The following is an 8,877-nucleotide window of genomic DNA, read 5'->3' as shown; positions in this document are numbered from 1 at the left end:
TGTGTGCAAGTGCCTACAGAGTCCAGGAAAAAGCACTGAACCCCTCGGGTACGGGCTGCAAGTGCCTACAGAGTCCAGGAAAAAGCACTGAACCCCTCGGGTACGGGCTGCAAGCTGCCTGATGCCCTTTCTGAGAACCAGACTTGAGTCCTCTGGAAGAGCAGCAAGCACACCGAAACACTGAGCCTTAAGCTGGGCACAGTGGCGCACGCCTATAATCCCAGCACTCAGGGAGGCAGAGGCAGGGGAATCTGTGAGTTCAAAGCCAAACTGGTCTACAAAGTGAGTCAAGGACAGCCAAGGCTACACAGAGAAACCTTGTCTTGAAAAACCAAAAAAAAAAAAAAAAAAAAAAAAAAAGTTAATTCTTTGTATTTTATGTGTGTGAACACTTTGCCTGCACGCCTGGTGTCTGAAGATGTCAGAAGGAGTTAGGTCCCCGGAGCTGGGGTCCTAGCCGGATGGGAGCCACCATCTGTGTGCTGGCAGCTGAACCCCAGTCCTCTACAGGAGTGGCCAGTGCTCCTGACCACGGAGCCTTTGCTCCATCCACCAACCTCAAACGCCTGAAGGCTGAGTAACAAAGAGTAAGTTGAAGGCCTGGGCTACGTGAGATTCGTGTCACAAACAGCGAACGCTTTGGTGTCTAATCTATCATTCTATTCTTCTGCTTACTGCATTGCTCTTAGGAACTAATGAAAGCAGCAGTGCTCAACCTTCCTGATGCCCTGACCCCTCAGCAGAGCTCCTCAGGCTACGGTGACCCCCTCATAGAACTGTTTCCATTGCTGCTTCGTAACTGTAATTCTATTATTGTTATGAATCGTAATGTAAATATCTGTGCTTTCTGATGGTCTTAGGCGGCCCCTGTGAATGGGTTATTCAGTACCAACCCGCACAGCGGGGTCATGATCCACAGATTGAGAACGGCTGAACTAATGTTATATAACACACACATCCTCCTAATACTACTTCTTAAAATCTTCTATTATTTGAACTCAAGAGCTTGCCTCAAATCATGATCTGAAGCCTCAGCCTCCCGTGTGCTAGAATTATTGGTACGTGCCATCATTCCTAACCTGATAGACTTTTTTGCAACGTAATGCCATGTGAAACTTCTGTGGAAATGAGATAGACACAGAGATGTAAACGATTTTCTTCAAATGGTTTCCCTGGCGTTTGAGTGAGATGAGACAGTGAGTGAGCCGTGCCCCCTTCTGCCTCACAGTGCTGCCTTTTTCATTTTTTTATCTTAGTATCGATTCTGGTCTTTCTCTTTTGTTATGCTGAGTCACCTATTTCCTCTCCTCCTTTTTAAGGGAAACAGCTTATTTACTGTTAGGTAAGAGACCGTGAGCCAGGCTGTTCCTCAAATTTCAGCTAATTCATTAGCGAGGAAAAGGATAAAGTTGTTCACCATGGTTTGCCACTTGAGAATTGACAACTTGCAGCGGGGTGTGGCGACAGGCTTGCAACGCTAGCACTTTGGAAGCTGCTGGGAGAGGATCATGAGTTTGATGCCTTACCTCCAGCTGTAGGCCAGCCCACGTGCGCAGTGCAGGCAGCGAGATGTTAAAAGCAGGTAGCAGTGGGGAGGCAGGGGGAGAAAAGAGGTGGCTCAGCAGGTAAAGGCCCCGAGAACCTATATGATAACCTGCGTTCAAACCCCAGGACCTACATGGAGGGAGGAGAGAAAGGACTCTTGCAAATTGTTTGCCCTCTGACCTTCACCCTAAGAGGACTGAGTGTACACGCACACAAATAAATGCAATAAAAGTTGCAAAGATAAAAATTCAAAGTTTCCATTCTAGATGGGACAATGAATCTAACCTGTCCTTCCACACTTCCCCTGCGTTTGCCTTTTGTTGATGTCTTTATTGTTTATTGGAAAGAACAACGGGGGGTTCAATAAAGACCCAGCAGAGCTGGGACCCTAAAGGGGTCCAGCTTGCTTGACAGTCATGTAGTCCAGAGTCTCATGTAGTCCAGGCTAGCCTCAAACTTTATAGGTAGCTAAGGATGATCTTGAACTCCTGATCCTCCTGCCTAAAGCTCTCAGGGGACATGATTTCAGATGTGTACAATTCCCTCGAATGCCAGCCAAGTTCATTGTCTTAGCTTCTGCTACACATACTTAAACTGTTGTAGTCATGTTAGGATCAAACCAGAGCCTCACACGTTCTAAGCCAGAGCTCTAGAACTAAGCCATGTCCCAGGTCCAACTGTTAGTTGATCTTTTGAAATAACTATAGATGTCAACCGTGGAGAGCAGATCTAAGCACCTTTTACCCAGACGCCCACAATGATAACAGCTTGTGTAATTATCATATATGATTAAGGCCTAGGAAATTGACATGAATACAGTCCATACAATTTATGCAGCTTTTCGTTGTTTGGTTGGTTTGGTTTGTAACAGCAATGGTTTCTCTGTGTAGCCCTGGCTATCCTGGAACTCACTGTGGGGACCAGGCCGGCCTGGAACTCAGAAATCCACCTGGCTCGGCTTCTCGAGGGGCGGGATCAAAGGCATGCACCAGCACCGCCTGGCTCATTTATGCAGCTCTGAAAGCACAACTGTGTGTGCATAAAATTCTACACAGCTTTAGCACAGATGTGGCTCAAGCACCGCAGGCCCCAGCTTGCCTCTCTACCTCCCGGCAACTCCTAGCAACCAGCAAACTGCTCTTCCCGTCCTTAAGATTGCTACATGAACAGCATTACATGGTGTGTAAACTTTTGAAGGATTTTTTTTAACAAAAAGTAAGAACCTGTTGTTTTGTAACAGAAATCCACGTTGTTGTATAGATTAAGTTTGTCCCTTTTTATTGCTGAATATTATTTCATGCTATACATGCACCACAGTCTCTTTAACCACTGAACATATGAATTATTTTCATTTTGGCTTGTTCTAGTTTGCTTTTCTGTTGGGAAGGCAAGGGTTGGGGTTTTTGTTTTGTTTTGCCTATACTTCCAGGTTATAATTTACCACTAAAAAAATGTTAGGGAAACCCCACCACCACCACCACCTTGTTTCTCTTGCTCAGCCAGCTTTCCTATACAGCCCAGGCCCACCTGCCCTCGGTGTGGTGCTGCTCACAGATGGACTAGCACTCACAGAAAAGCCTCGCCACCATGCCCGCAGGCTGCTGACTGAGGCAAGCCCCCAGCTGAGTCTCTCTCAGAGAACTCTAGGCTGAGTCTCTCTCAGAGAACGCTGGGCTGAGTCTCTCTCAGAGAACTCTGGGCTGTCTCTCCCTCAGAGAACTCTGGACTGTGTCAAGTTGAAGCTAGCTGGGGGTTTGAAGGTAATTGGGAACAAAGCTATGAATACTCACACATGTGTTTCTGTACAGAATTAGATGTTTTTCATCTCTCTTTTATAAGTGCCCAGAAGTAAAATTGCTACAGTACATTTTCGATTTTATAAGAAAACTACCCTGGACTGAGGATACAGCTCAACTGGCAGAGGGCCTGCCTAGCGCACAGGAAGCCATGTGTTGGCTCGCCAGCACCTATAAAGTGGTTACGGTGTCAGAGGGAGTGTGTCCTCCTCCACACGGGGAGGGAGAGGTCAGCCTGAGCTACAGAGCCTGACGCAAAACGCACAATAATATAAACAAACAGCACAGTCCAAATGCGGCATTCTTGCTAGTGCTGGGCGTTATCTTTATTTACTATTTTATTTTGACAGGTGTGCCATGACATCACCTTGTGGAGTTCTGCAGGATTTATAGGAAGGGTCCCAGCCTGGTCTGGAGCTCGGTGTGTAGGCCACGCTGCCCTTAAGTTCCCAGTAGTCCTTTGCCCCTGTTCTGGGATTACAGGTGTGAGCCACCATGCCTGGCCTTTCATTACAATTTGCTTTGTTTGTTTTTTGTTTGTTTGTTTGTCTTTTCTGAGACAGGGTTTAGCTTTGTAGCCCTGGCTGCCCTCGTAACTTGCTATGTAGCCCAGGATGGTTTCGAACTTAAGGCAATCCCCTTGCCTCAACTTCCTGAATGCTGAGATTACAGGACTTCATTACAACCTCCAACCAGCCAGTGTATTTTTAATTCACCTTTCCCTGATGTCTAAGGAGTCTGGACAGCCTGCCACGGCCTATACCATCTATGTGGAAGAAGTTCCACAAAATAACCAGCTGTTCATGCCCTTTCCCTGCTTTCTTCTTGGAGACCGTGCTGTTTGTAGTAGTTTGAGAACAGGTTCCTGTACCCCGGGGCTGGCCTGCAGCTCACAGTAGTCCTCTGGCCTCAGAATCCCAAGAGCTGGGATTATGGGATTATGTGCTAGCATCTTTGCCTTTTGTTTGGGACATGGGCTCCGGTAAGCTGTAGTGGCTTTGAGCTCACTAGAGAGACAATCCTCCAGCCTCTCGGCCTCCACCCTCACCTTCCCAGCGCTGGGGGGTTCATTTATAGTTTTTGATTCCAGTAAAATAAACTCTTTTCAAAGTTGTTCTTGCCCTAGTGAGTCCGTGTAACCTAGTAGTAGCTGGTAGGTTCCAAAGCCAAAGGAGGCTCTCCCACAGCATAGCTAATGACGTTGGACAAGCATATAAATATTACCAAATTCCTTCCCCTCACCTGAAAATGGAGTGGTGAAGACTAAATTACTTACTATTGAAAAATGCCCTGATCAGGCACACTCCTTTAATCCCAACACTCAGGAGGCAGAGGCAGGTGAATCTCTGTTAGAGATCAGCCGGTGCTACACAGTGAGACACAGCGAGACTCTGTCTCAATAAATAAAGTAAAGGGAAAAAAGAAACCTATCATTTTGTTAAAAAAAAAAAAAAAAAAAAAAACAGCGAACCCTAGTATTCCTTTCCTGAAAGAACTTACTTCCTGTTCCGGCAAGAAGGCAACTTAGGCACTGGGAAGCTGAATAGTTTTCTTGGCAGATATGACTCAAGGACCTGGGCTCCTCAGTTATTCTTTCATCTTCTGGTGCCATCATTGTCCTCTAGGTTTGGGGGGAATCTTTTCAGTTATTTGGTGGGAAAAGGAGAGGGAAGTGGAGCAGGGTTTGGGACTTTTCTGTAGCAGAGGCACCTCTGTCTCCCACAGGCCACAGAGCTGAACTCACCCACACGGGCCCACGTATCTGCCAGGGAAGTTAGGAAATGCGGTCTGTGTACCCAGGAGGAAAATAAACAAGAGCTGTCTGGCGGGAAATACTGCGCAGTTCTGTGTCACCCCGGGGGCGGAGGTGGGGGTGGTTGGGTGGGGGTGGCGGCCCTCGCAGAACAGGAAGTAGAGATGAGAAGGTCCAGGCAGCAGCAAGCACACGGGGTTCAGGGCAGGTTTACCCTGCAGCTGGAACAGAAGTACAGAGGTCCCAGTCTGGGCTCATTATGAAGATATCTTTCTTCTCTCGGTTTTCCAAATGGCGACTGTTCATAGAAAGGAAAACTATCTTGTAGTGAAATGTTTTTCAACCTTCATTAACTTTCATAGTTGGCTGTTGGTTTTCTAGTCGGATTACTGATTAGATCATCTATATCTAACGAAAAAGTCCTCCTCCTGGGGCCGAGGAGATGGCTGAGTGTGTGATGTGTTTGCCATGCAAGTGTGAGGCTGTGAGTTCAAGTCCCCAGGATCCACCTAAGGGCTGGTGTGGTAGCACACGCCTGTAGTTCCTTTGTCCCCATGGTGAGACAGGAGAATGACCACAAGCTTGAAGGCCAGCAAGCCTCGCTTATGCAGACAAGGCAGGTGGCAAAGGCCCGAACTCACACAGGGAAGCGCTCCTCTTCCTCCTGTGGGCATGCGCGAAGAGAGACAGGGTTTGCACGTTAGCGTTAGCCATGTTGGGCTAGCCTCGAACTTGGAGACTTCCTACTTCCATATCCAAGCAGGTGGTGTCCCTGTACGGTTCCCAGCTTCTTGGTCTGTTTGTGTGTTTTATCTTTGAGATGTTTATGAGCTACAGCTTGAGTAGACACAAATAATAGCAACAATAATGTAGACCAGATGTAAGGAAAATGTAGCTGCTGAAGTTGTGATTTATTATGCCTTCATTGCCACTTTTTTCTTTTTTTTTTTTTTTTAACAAACCAGAAATGATCCTGGAGTTTTACTCCCCCACATCTCTTTGGGGCAGGGCCTCAATGGAGGCTAGGTAGCCTGGGCTAGCTTTAACTCTGTGATCCTCTCCTCTCAGTCCTCAACTTCGATGGGCCTGGCTTTTCACTTTTTTTTTTTTTAAAGGGTTTCTCAACAGAAGGAAAGGAAATAAAAAAGGAAGTCGAATGCTTTTCATTTATTGTTTCATTGGAATTTTAAAATGATCTGGAAGAGAATAATGGTTTAATCATGTTTTTATTAGTTTCTAGGCATTGAGTTATATGTTTTATAATTATTTTCTGATTTTACCTTCATCAATATCATTGTGGTTTCTATTTTTACATTGTTGTGTTGTTTTCTTTTTTATTTATTTCTTGTTTCTGCCATTAAAAATGAATTCACAACAGATATCTACATTATGACATAGGTTTGTAGCTAACAGGAATGTTTAAAGATAATGTATAAATACAAATTAAATGAAAGAAAAAGTAAAAAGGGTTTCTCTGGGTAGCCCTGGCTGTCTTGGTACTTGTTCTGTAGAGCAGGGTGGCTTCGGACACGGAGATCCGCCTGCCTCTGCCTCCCAAGTGCTGGGATCAAAGGCGTGCGCCACCATTGCCAGGCTCCAATTTTCACTCTTTTGATTTGCTAATGTGGCGAATTTTATTTTTTGCCTTCCCATTGTGGGATCTTCTGCTTATTCTTAAAATAAGCCTTCTTCTGTTAGGCTGTGCCGCTCAATTAATGTAGCAGCGGATTTTAACGTGAACGTTTATTGAGGGATTTTCACATCCGCTCGAATAAATCTAATTCATTTCATTTTAACCGTGTTGTGTTACACCCCGGTTCTCTCTCTCCATGTGGCCAGGGCTCTGTTCTTAGTTCTGCGTTCACTTGGTAAAGTTCTTCTGTAGCACTCTGACCCTGCCACAGCCTAGGTAGTATTGGTGGTAATGTATCTATATGATAAAGTCTCGTTAGAATCCAAGTGTAGGAGTCTGAGGCAGAAGGATAGCTGCAAATTTCAAGTCAGCCTAGTTTAAATAGCCGTTTTTAGTCTAGACACTGTTTCAAAACATGAATCTGGACTTTACCTCCCCTCCACAGGTGATGGGCTTTAGTCTCCTACGCTAACGGGAACTTAACTCAATCTACAGTTGAGTTGAATGAACTTCTGTAGTGGCCTGTGGTTTCTTTAGCACAGGGACCATCCTACTACTACAGAGAAGAGCTGGTGAATACAGCAGACTGCTTCTATTTGATAAAACAGAGCTCACCCAAAGCATGGCACAGACATGAAACCCTTCTCTGTCACCTAACGGCTAGCAGTCCCTGCTCTCCAGCCCCAGCCATACCCTGTAAAAATAAAGTATGAAAAAAGGAATGCTCCAAGAATTTGCATGTCATCCTTGCACAGGGGCCATGCTAATCTCAGTCCTGTTCCAGTTTTAGTATATGTACTGCTGAAGTGGGCACTCCCAGTAGTGTGAGTGCGTGTGCGTGTGTGTGCGTGTGCGTGCGTGTGCGTGTGTGTGCGTGTGCGTGCGTGTGCGTGTGTGTGTGTTAGGGAGGGAACTCAGAGGCTCCAACCCAACATGTTAAGCAAGTGTCCTACTGCAGAGGTGACTTCACCCCGCAAAGCTCACTGGCAGCCTGAGGAGGAGAATCAGTTAGCCTTAGAATTTTTCCAGATAATGTGCTTTCTAGCTATGGCACACTCTGCTGCTATCGAAAGTCACCCCAAAGGCAGCTCTTCATGCTTGATACCCACTGTTTCCTGGAACCAAAGAGGATGGTTCTTTTGGCTGGTGCTTTCCTGGGGAGGAAGGCACCCAGGGCGTAAGAATCCTCTGCTTTCTCAGATGGACCCAGGTCCCTGTGATTGTGTATGATGCACCAAAGCCTTCAGAGATAGTGGTTAATAGATTTTACCACCAATCTAATTTGAATCTCAGCTTTTCTTCATACATGCTGTGGATGGAACCTTGGGTTGGTTGTTTTGTTTTGTTTTTTAGATTTTATTTATTTCTTTTAGGCATATTAACGCTCTAAGAGGGCAGTAGAGAGTATGGTTGTGAGCCACCATGTGGTTGCTAGGAATTGAACTCAGGACCTCTGGAAGAGCAGACAGTGCTCTTAACCACTGAGCCATCTCTCCAGCCCTGGTTTGGTTTTTTTAATGAGACAGGTTTGAGACTGGATTTGAACTCTTTTTTTTTGTGGAAGGGTGGATTTGGTTTGAGTTTTCAAGGCAGGGTTTCTCTCGTTTAGCTTTCTTTCTTTCTTTCTTTTTTTCAAGACAGGGATTCAGTTTATAGATGATTGTAGAGCACATGCCTAACATAGCGAAAGCCCCAAGTTTAAGTCCCAGCACCAAGGAAAAGAAAAGAAAAGAAAAAAAAAATTAAATTTAAAAATCACTTAAGCCGGGCACAGTGGTGCATGCCTTTAATCCCAGCACTCGGGAAGGCAAAGGCAGGCGGATTTCTGTGAGTTCAAGGCCAGCCTGGTCTAGAGTGAGCTCCAGGACAGCCAGGGTGGAGAGGGGAACCCTGTCTCGAAAAGCCGAAAAAGAAAGAAATTGTTATCTATTAATAAAGCCATTGTTGTGTGTGGATGCCGCTGTACAACGCTGTCATTATACGGTTGTCAGGGCACACCTTTGGGTTGTCCTCTCCTTCCACCTTACGTGGGTCCCTGGGATTAAACTCAGGTCACCGGTAAACACCTTTACCTACTGGGCCATCTCACTGGCCCAGCCCTTGGTTGAGACAGGCCCTTATTTTGTAGACTAGGTTAGCCTCAAACTCAT

At 45.9% G+C, this 8,877-nt stretch overlaps 1 non-coding gene across 1 annotated transcript; it reads right to left on the bottom strand.

The window, feature by feature from the left end:
• Positions 1-7,437: 7,437 nt before the first annotated feature.
• LOC129678053 (U6 spliceosomal RNA) lies at positions 7,438-7,541 on the bottom strand. Its single transcript, XR_008720313.1, has one exon. It is a non-coding gene; the product is annotated as a U6 spliceosomal RNA (small nuclear RNA).
• Positions 7,542-8,877: the final 1,336 nt, after the last annotated feature.

The sequence above is a fragment of the Psammomys obesus genome, unplaced genomic scaffold (assembly GCF_907164565.1).
Source record: "Psammomys obesus unplaced genomic scaffold, mPsaObe1.curated_primary_1811, whole genome shotgun sequence".
In the NCBI taxonomy this organism is placed as follows: Eukaryota; Metazoa; Chordata; class Mammalia; order Rodentia; family Muridae; genus Psammomys; species Psammomys obesus.
This window is presented reverse-complemented; position numbering and strand designations above follow the sequence as displayed.